We start from the raw sequence: 12,847 nt of genomic DNA on the forward strand, positions 1-12,847 counted from the left end.
CTGTTTAATACTGTATCATAACTAGTAGGACTATAACCTCTCTGTATAATACTGTATCATAACTAGTAGGTCTATAACCTCTCTGTATAATACTGTATCATAACTAGTAGAACTATAACCTCTCTGTATAATACTGTATCATGACTAGTAGGTCTATAACCTCTCTATATAATATCATGACTAGTAGGTCTATAACCTCTCTGTATAATATCATGACTAGTAGGTCTATAACCTCTCTATATAATATCATGACTAGTAGGTCTATAACCTCTCTGTATAATATCATGACTAGTAGGTCTATAACCTCTCTGTATAATACTGTATCATAACTAGTAGAACTATAACCTCTCTGTATAATACTGTATCATGACTAGTAGGTCTATAACTCTCTGTATAATATCATGACTAGTAGGTCTATAACCTCTCTATATAATATCATGACTAGTAGGTCTATAACCTCTCTATATAATATCATGACTAGTAGGTCTATAACCTCTCTGTATAATACTGTATCATAACTAGTAGAACTATAACCTCTCTGTTTAATACTGTATCATAACTAGTAGAACTATAACCTCTCTGTTTAATACTGTATCATAACTAGTAGGACTATAACCTCTCTGTTTAATACTGTATCATAACTAGTAGGACTATAACATCTCTGTTTAATACTGTATCATGACTAGTAGGTCTATAACCTCTCTATATAATATCATGACTAGTAGGTCTATAACCTCTCTGTATAATATCATGACTAGTAGGTCTATAACCTCTCTGTATAATATCATGACTAGTAGGTCTATAACCTCTCTATATAATATCATGACTAGTAGGTCTATAACCTCTCTGTTTAATACTGTATCATGACTAGTAGGTCTATAACCTCTCTATATAATATCATGACTAGTAGGTCTATAACCTCTCTGTATAATATCATGACTAGTAGGACTATAACCTCTCTATATAATATCATGACTAGTAGGTCTATAACCTCTCTGTATAATATCATGACTAGTAGGTCTATAACCTCTCTATATAATATAATGACTAGTAGGACTATAACCTCTCTATATAATATCATGACTAGTAGGTCTATAACCTCTCTGTATAATATCATGACTAGTAGGACTATAACCTCTCTATATAATATCATGACTAGTAGGTCTATAACCTGTCTATATAATATCATGACTAGTAGGTCTATAACCTCTCTATATAATATCATGACTAGTAGGTCTATAACCTCTCTATATAATATCATGACTAGTAGGTCTATAACCTCTCTGTATAATATCATGACTAGTAGGACTATAACCTCTCTGTATAATACTGTATCATGACTAGTAGGTCTATAACCTCTCTGTATAATACTGTATCATGACTAGTAGGACTATAACCTCTCTGTATAATATCATGACTAGTAGGTCTATAACCTCTCTATATAATATCATGACTAGTAGAACTATAACCTCTCTGTTTAATACTGTATCATGACTAGTAGGTCTATAACCTCTCTGTATAATACTGTATCATGACTAGTAGGTCTATAACCTCTCTATATAATATCATGACTAGTAGGACTATAACCTCTCTATATAATATCATGACTAGTAGGACTATAACCTCTCTATATAATACTGTATCATGACTAGTAGGTCTATAACCTCTCTATATAATATCATGACTAGTAGGTCTATAACCTCTCTATATAATATCATGACTAGTAGGTCTATAACCTCTCTGTATAATATCATGACTAGTAGGACTATAACCTCTCTGTATAATATCATGACTAGTAGGTCTATAACCTCTCTATATAATATCATGACTAGTAGGTCTATAACCTCTCTATATAATATCATGACTAGTAGGACTATAACCTCTCTATATAATATCATGACTAGTAGGACTATAACCTCTCTATATAATACTGTATCATGACTAGTAGGTCTATAACCTCTCTATATAATATCATGACTAGTAGGTCTATAACCTCTCTGTATAATATCATGACTAGTAGGTCTATAACCTCTCTATATAATATCATGACTAGTAGGTCTATAACCTCTCTGTATAATATAATATCATGACTAGTAGGTCTATAACCTCTCTATATAATATCATGACTAGTAGGTCTATAACCTCTCTGTATAATACTGTATCATGACTAGTAGGTCTATAACCTCTCTGTATAATATCATGACTAGTAGGACTATAATCATAATATCATGACTAGTAGGTCTATAACCTCTCTGTATAATAATATCATGACTAGTAGAACTATAACCTCTCTGTATAATATCATGACTAGTAGGTCTATAACCTCTCTATATAATATCATGACTAGTAGGTCTATAACCTCTCTGTATAATATCATGACTAGTAGGTCTATAACCTCTCTGTATAATATAATATCATGACTAGTAGGTCTATAACCTCTCTAATATAATATCATACCTCTCTGTATAATACTGTATCATGACTAGTCTATAACCTCTCTATATAATATCATGACTAGTAGGACTATAACCTCTCTGTTTAATACTGTATCATGACTAGTAGGGTCTATAACCTCTCTATATAATATCATGACTAGTAGGACTATAACCTCTCTGTATATAATATCATGACTAGTAGGTCTATAACCTCTGTATAATATCATACTGTATATAATGACTAGTAGGTCTATAATCTGTATAATATCATGACTAGTAGGTCTATAACCTCTCTGTATAATATCATGACTAGTAGGTCTATAACCTCTCTGTTTAATACTGTATCATGACTAGTAGGTCTATAACCTCTCTATATAATATCATAACTAGTAGGTCTATAACCTCTCTATATAATATCATAACTAGTAGGTCTATAACCTCTCTGTAGTAATAACTGTATCATGACTAGTAGGTCTATAAATCCTCTGACTATAATACTAATATCATGACTAGTAGGACTATAACTAGTAGTAGGTCTATAACCTCTCTGTATAATACTGTATCATGACTAGTAGAACTATAACCTCTCTATATAATATCATGACTAGTAGGTCTATAACCTCTCTGTATAATACTGTATCATGACTAGTAGGTCTATAACTCTCTGTATAATACTGTATCATGACTAGTAGAACTATAACCTCTCTTTATAATATCATGACTAGTAGGTCTATAACCTCTCTATATAATATCATGACTAGTAGAACTATAACCTCTCTATATAATATCATGACTAGTAGAACTATAACCTCTCTATATAATATCATGACTAGTAGAACTATAACCTCTCTGTATAATACTGTATCATGACTAGTAGGACTATAACCTCTCTGTATAATACTGTATCATGACTAGTAGAACTATAACCTCTCTATATAATATCATGACTAGTAGGTCTATAACCTCTCTGTATAATATCATGACTAGTAGGTCTATAACCTCTCTATATAATATCATGACTAGTAGGTCTATAACCTCTCTATATAATATCATGACTAGTAGGTCTATAACCTCTCTGTATAATACTGTATCATGACTAGTAGGTCTATAACCTCTCTGTATAATATAATGACTAGTAGGTCTATAACCTCTCTGTATAATACTGTATCATGACTAGTAGGTCTATAACCTCTCTATATAATATCATGACTAGTAGGTCTATAACTCTCTGTATAATACTGTATCATGACTAGTAGGTCTATAACCTCTCTGTATAATATAATGACTAGTAGGTCTATAACCTCTCTGTATAATACTGTATCATGACTAGTAGGTCTATAACCTCTCTATATAATATCATGACTAGTAGGTCTATAACCTCTCTGTATAATACTGTATCATGACTAGTAGGTCTATAACCTCTCTATATAATATCATGACTAGTAGGTCTATAACCTCTCTGTATAATACTGTATCATGACTAGTAGGTCTATAACCTCTCTGTATAATATAATGACTAAGAACTATAACCTCTCTGTATAATACTGTATCATAACTAGTAGGACTATAACCTCTCTGTTTAATACTGTATCATAACTAGTAGGACTATAACCTCTCTGTATAATACTGTATCATAACTAGTAGGACTATAACCTCTCTGTATAATACTGTATCATAACTAGTAGGACTATAACCTCTCTGTATAATACTGTATCATAACTAGTAGGACTATAACCTCTCTGTATAATACTGTATCATAACTAGTAGAACTATAACCTCTCTGTTTAATACTGTATCATAACTAGTAGGACTATAACCTCTCTGTATAATACTGTATCATAACTAGTAGGACTATAACCTCTCTGTATAATACTGTATCATAACTAGTAGAACTATAACCTCTCTGTTTAATACTGTATCATAACTAGTAGGACTATAACCTCTCTGTATAATACTGTATCATAACTAGTAGGTCTATAACCTCTCTGTATAATACTGTATCATAACTAGTAGAACTATAACCTCTCTGTATAATACTGTATCATGACTAGTAGGTCTATAACCTCTCTATATAATATCATGACTAGTAGGTCTATAACCTCTCTGTATAATATCATGACTAGTAGGTCTATAACCTCTCTATATAATATCATGACTAGTAGGTCTATAACCTCTCTGTATAATATCATGACTAGTAGGTCTATAACCTCTCTGTATAATACTGTATCATAACTAGTAGAACTATAACCTCTCTGTATAATACTGTATCATGACTAGTAGGTCTATAACCTCTCTATATAATATCATGACTAGTAGGACTATAACCTCTCTGTATAATACTGTATCATGACTAGTAGGTCTATAACCTCTCTATATAATATCATGACTAGTAGGTCTATAACCTCTCTGTATAATACTGTATCATAACTAGTAGAACTATAACCTCTCTGTTTAATACTGTATCATAACTAGTAGAACTATAACCTCTCTGTTTAATACTGTATCATAACTAGTAGGACTATAACCTCTCTGTTTAATACTGTATCATAACTAGTAGGACTATAACATCTCTGTTTAATACTGTATCATGACTAGTAGGTCTATAACCTCTCTATATAATATCATGACTAGTAGGTCTATAACCTCTCTGTATAATATCATGACTAGTAGGTCTATAACCTCTCTGTATAATATCATGACTAGTAGGTCTATAACCTCTCTATATAATATCATGACTAGTAGGTCTATAACCTCTCTGTTTAATACTGTATCATGACTAGTAGGTCTATAACCTCTCTATATAATATCATGACTAGTAGGTCTATAACCTCTCTGTATAATATCATGACTAGTAGGACTATAACCTCTCTATATAATATCATGACTAGTAGGTCTATAACCTCTCTGTATAATATCATGACTAGTAGGTCTATAACCTCTCTATATAATATAATGACTAGTAGGACTATAACCTCTCTATATAATATCATGACTAGTAGGTCTATAACCTCTCTGTATAATATCATGACTAGTAGGACTATAACCTCTCTATATAATATCATGACTAGTAGGTCTATAACCTGTCTATATAATATCATGACTAGTAGGTCTATAACCTCTCTATATAATATCATGACTAGTAGGTCTATAACCTCTCTATATAATATCATGACTAGTAGGTCTATAACCTCTCTGTATAATATCATGACTAGTAGGACTATAACCTCTCTGTATAATACTGTATCATGACTAGTAGGTCTATAACCTCTCTGTATAATACTGTATCATGACTAGTAGGACTATAACCTCTCTGTATAATATCATGACTAGTAGGTCTATAACCTCTCTATATAATATCATGACTAGTAGAACTATAACCTCTCTGTTTAATACTGTATCATGACTAGTAGGTCTATAACCTCTCTGTATAATACTGTATCATGACTAGTAGGTCTATAACCTCTCTATATAATATCATGACTAGTAGGACTATAACCTCTCTATATAATATCATGACTAGTAGGACTATAACCTCTCTATATAATACTGTATCATGACTAGTAGGTCTATAACCTCTCTATATAATATCATGACTAGTAGGTCTATAACCTCTCTATATAATATCATGACTAGTAGGTCTATAACCTCTCTGTATAATATCATGACTAGTAGGACTATAACCTCTCTGTATAATATCATGACTAGTAGGTCTATAACCTCTCTATATAATATCATGACTAGTAGGTCTATAACTCTCTATATAATATCATGACTAGTAGGACTATAACCTCTCTATATAATATCATGACTAGTAGGACTATAACCTCTCTATATAATACTGTATCATGACTAGTAGGTCTATAACCTCTCTATATAATATCATGACTAGTAGGTCTATAACCTCTCTGTATAATATCATGACTAGTAGGTCTATAACCTCTCTATATAATATCATGACTAGTAGGTCTATAACCTCTCTGTATAATATCATGACTAGTAGGTCTATAACCTCTCTATATAATATCATGACTAGTAGGTCTATAACCTCTCTGTATAATACTGTATCATGACTAGTAGGTCTATAACCTCTCTGTATAATATCATGACTAGTAGGACTATAACCTCTGTATATAATATCATGACTAGTAGGTCTATAACCTCTCTGTATAATACTGTATCATGACTAGTAGAACTATAACCTCTCTGTATAATATCATGACTAGTAGGTCTATAACCTCTCTATATAATATCATGACTAGTAGGTCTATAACCTCTCTATATAATATCATGACTAGTAGGTCTATAACCTCTCTGTATAATATCATGACTAGTAGGACTATAACCTCTCTATATAATATCATGACTAGTAGGTCTATAACCTCTCTATATAATATCATGACTAGTAGGACTATAACCTCTCTGTATAATACTGTATCATGACTAGTAGACTATATAACCTCTCTATATAATATCATGACTAGTAGGACTATAACCTCTCTGTATAATATCATGACTAGTATGTCTATAACCTCTCTGTATAATACTGTATCATGACTAGTAGGTCTATAACCTCTCTATATAATATCATGACTAGTAGGACTATAACCTCTCTGTATAATACTGTATCATGACTAGTAGGTCTATAACCTCTCTGTATAATATCATGACTAGTATGTCTATAACCTCTCTGTATAATACTGTATCATGACTAGTAGGTCTATAACCTCTCTGTATAATATCATGACTAGTATGTCTATAACCTCTCTGTATAATACTGTATCATGACTAGTAGGTCTATAACCTCTCTGTTTAATACTGTATCATGACTAGTAGGTCTATAACCTCTCTATATAATATCATAACTAGTAGGTCTATAACCTCTCTATATAATATCATAACTAGTAGGTCTATAACCTCTCTATATAATATCATGACTAGTAGGACTATAACCTCTGTATATAATATCATGACTAGTAGGACTATAACCTCTGTATATAATATCATGACTAGTAGGACTATAACCTCTCTGTATAATATCATGACTAGTAGGACTATAACCTCTCTATATAATATCATGACTAGTAGGTCTATAACCTCTCTGTATAATACTGTATCATGACTAGTAGAACTATAACCTCTCTATATAATATCATGACTAGTAGGTCTATAACCTCTCTGTATAATACTGTATCATAACTAGTAGGTCTATAACCTCTCTGTATAATACTGTATCATAACTAGTAGGTCTATAACCTCTCTGTATAATACTGTATCATGACTAGTAGAACTATAACCTCTCTATATAATATCATGACTAGTAGGACTATAACCTCTCTATATAATATCATGACTAGTAGGTCTATAACCTCTCTATATAATATCATGACTAGTAGGTCTATAACCTCTCTATATAATATCATGACTAGTAGGACTATAACCTCTCTATATAATATCATGACTAGTAGAACTATAACCTCTCTGTATAATATAATGACTAGTAGAACTATAACCTCTCTATATAATATCATGACTAGTAGGTCTATAACCTCTCTATATAATATCATGACTAGTAGGACTATAACCTCTCTATATAATATCATGACTAGTAGGTCTATAACCTCTCTATATAATATCATGACTAGTAGGTCTATAACCTCTCTGTATAATATCATGACTAGTAGGACTATAACCTCTCTATATAATATCATGACTAGTAGGTCTATAACCTCTCTATATAATATCATGACTAGTAGGACTATAACCTCTCTATATAATATCATGACTAGTAGGTCTATAACCTCTCTATATAATATCATGACTAGTAGGACTATAACCTCTCTATATAATATCATGACTAGTAGGACTATAACCTCTCTATATAATATCATGACTAGTAGGTCTATAACCTCTCTATATAATATCATGACTAGTAGGACTATAACCTGTCTGTTTAATACTGTATCTATCGTGCTATGAGGTTTGAGCTTTTATGGCGCTGGAGGTGAAGTCCACCACTGGTTCAAGCCCCACTCTGGCTGTTACACCCCTCTTACGTTACTCTAAAGGCCCAAGAGGTCAAGGTGGGAAAGGAATATGGAGAGAAATGATTAACTGTGTAGTGTCCACTTGATGGCAGTACATACACTTGTTATAATGACTATTGTCTTGTTGATCCTTTGTGGCTCACACAATTTTAGGTTGTGTGTATTGTTGTGAATTGTTCGATATTACTGCTGTTGAAGCTAGAAACACAATAATTGAGCTTTTTCCTTCATCTTGTTCATCTGTTACCCTGCCCCTGCTCAGATGTTCGGGTTCCTGTTGAGTGTTGAGCTACACACGTAATAACATCTGCTGAACATGTGTTTGTGACAAATACAATTTGATTGGATTTTCTCTGTCATTGTTGTGTTTCAGACATCAAATCAAATCAAATGTATTTATATAGCCCTTCGTACATCAGCTGATATCTCAAAGTGCTGTACAGAAACCCAGCCTAAAACCCCAAACAGCAAGCAATGCAGGTGTAGAAGCATGGTGGCTAGGAAAAACTCCCTAGAAAGGCCAAAACCTAGGAAGAACCAGAGAGGAACCAGGCTATGTGGGGTGGCCAGTCCTATTCTGGCTGTGCTATGTGGAGATTATAAAGAACATGGCCAATAATCACAGTAGTTGACGAGGGTGCAGCAAGTCAGCACCTCAGGAGTAAATGTCAGTTGGCTTTTCATAGCCGATCATTAAGAGTATCTCTACCACATCCTGTCTGAGGGAGATCTGATGTCATCTCCTCTCACCTAACCACTACATGACACATACACCTGAGTGTACAGGAGCCACTGGCAGGCGTTGCTGACACAGCATTCATCAAACAGTGAGATTTACAACCAAAATTATTATGCTCTCTCTCTTTCACACACAGACACATAAAACATGTACTGGCGCCCTCTCCACCGTGAGAACAAGTGCTCATACCTCTGACGGATCCGTTTGTTTGGTGAGAGAACAAGTTTCTCACCAGAGGACTGAGGAGAGAGAGAGAGAGAGAGAGAGAGAGAGAGAGAGAGAGAGAGAGAGAGAGAGAGAGAGGGAGGGAGAGAGAGAGAGAGAGAATAGCCTATGGGGTGGGAATTAGTGAACCAAAACAAGTTTCTCAAAAACGCGCTGGTTTTTTTTGATTTTTTCTTGATAAGAGGACGGAGAGAGAGAGAGAGCGAGAGAGAATAGCCTATGGGGTGGGAATGAGGGAACCAAAACATACTGTATGTTCATTACTAGGACTGTAAAGTTGAGAGATAAAGAAAGATAGAAGACAAATGAGACGGTCTACCGCCGCAACGCCCATCCCCGTAATGTCTCATCCCTGAACGTTTCACAACTACCGGTTGACTGCGGCTGGAATTGTGACGGATCGACGCACTGAGCATGTCAGGGCGAGTTTTATAGAAATGCGTTTGGAAATAAAATCAGTAACAAAAACATCTTTCAAAATCATTTGGGGATGTTTTACTCACGAGGCTTGAAGGAATTTGATTTTCCACTTTGACAACTCTAAACTGTTTGGATGAATTCTATTTTTCAAGACTTCCAAGTTCGCCACAGGTCTCTATCACAGCGCAACTTGTTGCTATCGAAATTATATCTAGCTGAAATACAGTTGTAGGTCTATGTCACTCATCTTTCTTAGTTTGAACAACGGTCAATATTGAATTAAACGTTTAACCACTAACTGGATAAAACAAGAAGATGTTGGATAAATATTCCCGGCACAGCCCTGGAGTTGCGCCCGTCCCGAACACGGACCTGCAACTCAAACTACCGGAGAGCAACGTGGGTACCAGAGGCCAAGAGAAAGATAACGGGTCTGGGCAGAAACTGGTGGAGATAACGGGACCGGCTCTGTCCAAACGGAAACTACTGGTCGGTCTGGACCTGCTCTGTCTGGTTCTGGGTAAATACAATTTAGGCTATTAACTTTTTTGATTTTTTATCACATCAACCTTTTTATTTTTGATCTTTTACCATTTTATCGTATAACTTTATTTTTTATTTTTTACAATAAAAATAAATATTTTTTTTCAAATCAACGTTTTATAATTCAAGCCTACCTGGACCTGGGTTACCTGCTTCTGCTTTAATAAAAACGATCTTCGAGGTATTTTCATAAAAATAACTTACATTTTCAACAAACATTTTTTATTTTATTTTTATAGTTAACTTCAAATCTTCGAGTAGGTCTATAAAACATTTTCGTCATTCATTGTATTGTTTATTGTTAGGATATATCACAAATAATGGTGTATTCAGTGCTTCATGGCGACACTGAATCCCCTCTTGTCATTTTACTCTTTATTTTAAATCAAACTTTATTCACTAGAATTATTATTTTATAACAAACTTTATTCACTAGAATTATTATTTTATAACAAACTTTATTCACTAGAATTATTATTTTATAACAAACTTTATTCACTAGAATTATTATTTTATAACAAACTTTATTCACTAGAATTATTATTTTATAACAAACTTTATTCACTAGAATTATTATTTTATAACAAACTTTATTCACTAGAATTATTATTTTATAACGCGCGTTGAAGGCTTTCTGTTATACACGGCATGGTCAAAAGTATGTGGACACCTCTTCAAATGAGTGGATTCAGCTATTTCAGCCACACCCATTACTGACAGGTGTATAAAATCGAGCACACAGCAATGTAATCTCAATAGACAAACAGTGGCAGTAGAATGGCCTTACTGAAGAGCTCATTGACTTTCAACGTGGCACCACATTTCCAACAGTTCAGTTCGTCAAATTTCTCCACTGCTAGAGCTGCCCCGGTCAACTGTAAGTGCTGTTACTGGGAAGTGGAAACATCTAGGAGCATCAACGGCTCAGCCGCCAGGTGGAAAGGTGACGTAGGCTAGGCTAACTTTCATGAACTATTCAAATGTTGATATTTGAATCTTTTGCGATTTATTTGAAATATATTTGACTATGAAATAGTAGCCTATAGTTTCGTTGTTGTTTCGTATCTAGGCTATTTATGATACACAGTGAAGGTGCGGGTGCGTGAGGACATTGAATCAAGAATTAGCACTAGCGCAAATCAACAGGTTGGTCAACATTATCATAAACAATTTCTTCAACAAAAACGAAATAATTAGGGAAAAATAAATTGAAGCTCTAAATAATTCTCACTCTCAGTGTTCTCTCTCGCTGCACGCAAAGCCCTCGATGCCAGTTGGCTCGAGCAGGCCAAGGGAATTCTACTGTTTCCATGACAACCAGGGTTCAGGGAAGAGCGAGGCCTGGGGAATTGTGTGTAGTACAAATACATAAATAAACAATCTCTCTCTCTCTCTCTCTCTCTGTGTGTGTGTGTGTGTGTGTGTGCACTCCCAATTTCTCAAACTGTGGTTATGTAAGAGCAGCTAATTGACTTAGCTTATGTCCCAAATGACCCCATATTCCCTTTATAGTGTACTATTTTAACCAGGACCCATAGGTCTCTGCACTCTTCGAGAAAAAGTTCCAAAAGGTTCTTCGGCTGTCCCCATAGGAGATCCCTTTTTGGTTCCATGTAAGAACCCTCTGTAGAAAGGGTTCTACATGCAACCCAAAATGGTTCTACCTGGAACCAAAGGAGTTCTACCTGGAACCAAAAAGGGTTCTTCAAAGGGTTCTGGTATATGGGGACAGCTGAAGAACCCCTTTAGGTTCTAGATAGCATTTTTTTCCAATACAAGTGTGGGCCAATGTATATTATAGTGCACTACTTTGGCCCAGACTGGTTATAATAAAGGGTGAATAGGATGTCATTTTGGACACCTTTCTCTCTGATCCCCTTGTCTAGAGGAGAAGGATTGCTGATCAGGGATCATGTCCCCACCTGTCCCCTGTATTCATATTCACCGTGATCTACAAGGCTGCTACAGATGTGATGCAGGGACGGACTGGGACTAGAATCTGGCCTGGGCATTTCTAACACACTGACCCATTTCTTTCCCAGAGGCCACCGATTATTAGCCAAAATAAAGATCATTTTGTGCAATAACACCAATTCAGACCGGCTCACTGGGCTACAGATGGACCAATTCGGACTGGCCCACTGGGCTACAGATGGACCAATTCAGACCGGCCCACTGGGCTACAGATGGACCAATTCAGACCGGCCCACTGGGCTACAGATGGACCAATTCAGACCGGCCCACTGGGCTACAGATGGACCAATTCAGACCGGGCTACAGATGGACCAATTCAGACCGGCCCACTGGGCTACAGATGGACCAATTTGGCCAAGCTGCCCTATGACCAGTCCATCCTATATGTGATGTGTATGTGAGGACCAGTACCCTGGACAAAGCGATGGGGAGACTCTTGTTGTCTAGAGGAGTTGGAGTGCTGATCA

The 12,847-nt window shown here is 34.9% G+C and overlaps 1 pseudogene; it reads left to right on the forward strand.

Moving 5' to 3' along the window:
- Window positions 1-9,558: 9,558 nt before the first annotated feature.
- LOC121843115 overlaps window positions 9,559-12,847 on the forward strand; it is an 11,223-nt pseudogene continuing 7,934 nt past the window's right edge.

Source organism: Oncorhynchus tshawytscha, unplaced genomic scaffold, assembly GCF_018296145.1.
Source record: "Oncorhynchus tshawytscha isolate Ot180627B unplaced genomic scaffold, Otsh_v2.0 Un_contig_9682_pilon_pilon, whole genome shotgun sequence".
In the NCBI taxonomy this organism is placed as follows: domain Eukaryota; kingdom Metazoa; phylum Chordata; class Actinopteri; order Salmoniformes; family Salmonidae; genus Oncorhynchus; species Oncorhynchus tshawytscha.